The following is a 2,304-nucleotide window of genomic DNA, read 5'->3' as shown; positions in this document are numbered from 1 at the left end:
TTACATACATATTGATAGCTTGCCCGCCCACTCGTCAGGGATGCCATAGTCTATGCTGAGTTCTCTCAATGGAGGGATGTTCTCCATTGCATATAGCATGAGACGGGGGAACATCAGATTGTTATGATCATAGAGAACAAATTGAACAAATACATTTGGACTCGAACTATGGCTCATATAGCCAGCAACATTTCGCAATGTTGATATATCCATAGAATAATCTATATCAGGTATTAATTGATATGATGGACGAACATAATTATTGTATATCTGAGACAAATCCCCCCATTCTGCCCATCTATCTATAAACCGTTTTGGATATATTAACGAGTCATCATTCATTGTTAAAATTTGAGCTTGTTCCCTTGTTAAAATTACCCCGGTATACTCGCAGATAAAGGCTCCAGCCTGAATAAGATCCAAGGACCTAACTCCCCAACCAGTTTGCGCAGACCTGAACACTTCCAACCTATGCTTGATCCCCTTTTGTGCAACACGATTCCGACAATTGGGAGGACAAGAGCAAAAAGGGCCACATTCAAAAACCAAAGGCTTCCCTTTCACAAGCAAACCCTGAAGATTATAGGGAAACTCTCCTCCATTCTTCATAGAGCAAAAGCAGCCATCAGTACAAGCCTCCACACATTCACAACCAGTAGCTTTCCCGCTCTGATGAAACACAAACCACGGAAAAGTAGTTTTCGGAAGATACTCATAATAAAGAGGTTCTTGATTGTCATCTATGTCATTAAATAGCCTAACAGGAACATTCTCCCTCTTGTGTGAAATATCAACAGAAAGACAATACATAGGCTTAACATCCAACCCAATTTTCTTAATCTCCCTAGCCTTTTTTAGAACAACACTACCCATCTTAGCTTGCCCCTCAATTCTCAATAACTTATACTTAAAAACTCTAAAACCAGACATCCCTTCTTCAAACCAGCAATCAGTAATCCTATATAATCCATCATAAACATAAACCTTACCAGAGCTAGACGCACCCCCTTCATACTTCATCCCACGAATGACCCTAATCTCGATCCCGTAATGCATACTACGCTCCAAAGCAAGGTTTCCACCCTCTAATTTCTGATCACAAATTTGAATTGAGGAATTCTTCTTTCTTCCTCCATGGCCGGTATTGATTATTACATCACCATCGTCCAATTCCATATCATCCTCATAACCACCTGAAACAATCACACTAGTAGCAATTGGCTCGCCATTGGAAGACCTACTTTTAGGAAGAAAATCAATGCCAGCTTGTATCTGCATATGCAAACCAATTACACATAATTCCACCATATACAAGAAAACATCGCCAACATAAACTCCAGGTATCGATCCAACTATCCTTTTATCGCGATGCAACCATAACTTTCGGTCCTTCATTAACCTCGCAGCCCTTATGAAACCACGACTATGATTATGATGTCTTCTTCCATTCAACATTTCCCCCTCCACCCCTGTTGCTACCTCTTCCATGTTCTCATCACCAGCTCCCATCTCCATCTCCATAATCGCAACTTCAGAAACAAATATCCTATCCTCATCCAACATATTCTCCTCAACCAATCTCTTCACTGCCTCCACAAAAACTTCATCAGCCAATTTCTTCTCCTCAATAATTCTTTTCTCATCCTCAATACTTTCCAACACACGTAGCGAATCATAAGTCATCCTTGTTCTCCTCATCATGTTGCGATGCATCTGATCCTTCATACTCAGATCTGAAACCCTCACAAGCATCTGACTTGCCTTTTTCTTAACCATAGCTACCGTCGAACAAGATTCTTGTTTCTTTGAAATGGGCACAATAGATTGATCAATTCTATCATCCACAAAATCCACCCCCATGATAGGGTTCTGATTTAGTCCAAGGTCGGAAATATTGACTGAGTTCTCCATTGAAGCGGCAAAAGCATTGTTGGAATCATCGATTTTGAGAAAATGATAAAGGGATTTATTGGAAGTAGCATTGGAAGGTTGTGGAATGTTGTAGTACTCAGTGTAGAGGTTTGATTGATTTTTGTGTTCATATCCAGGAGGGAAATGAGGTTGATTGTTGTGTTCATATCCATGAGGGAAATGAGGTTGTTTTTGGGAACCTTGGGTGGTGAAGAAATCCTCAAAAGGTTTAGGTTTTGGGACGAGTATGGTTTGAAGCGGTGCTCCGGTGTAAATGGGAGTGATTTGGGGATTGAGGGTTGACATGTTAGGGATTTGGTGAGAAGAAGTTTGAGAAGGGGAAGTAATAGAAGGGGTTTCAAGGGTTAATGATAAATGATCTATTGGATTCAT

General features: G+C 40.5%; 1 pseudogene; it reads right to left on the bottom strand.

Annotated features, from left to right (window-relative positions):
- LOC146954943 (histone-lysine N-methyltransferase family member SUVH9 pseudogene) lies at window positions 1-2,304 on the bottom strand (annotated as a pseudogene).

Source organism: Medicago sativa, chromosome 1, assembly GCF_051527215.1.
Source record: "Medicago sativa cultivar Bolivia chromosome 1, Bolivia_mono, whole genome shotgun sequence".
In the NCBI taxonomy this organism is placed as follows: domain Eukaryota; kingdom Viridiplantae; phylum Streptophyta; class Magnoliopsida; order Fabales; family Fabaceae; genus Medicago; species Medicago sativa.
Note: the sequence above shows the minus strand (reverse complement) of the source record. Positions and strands in the feature narration are given on the sequence as shown.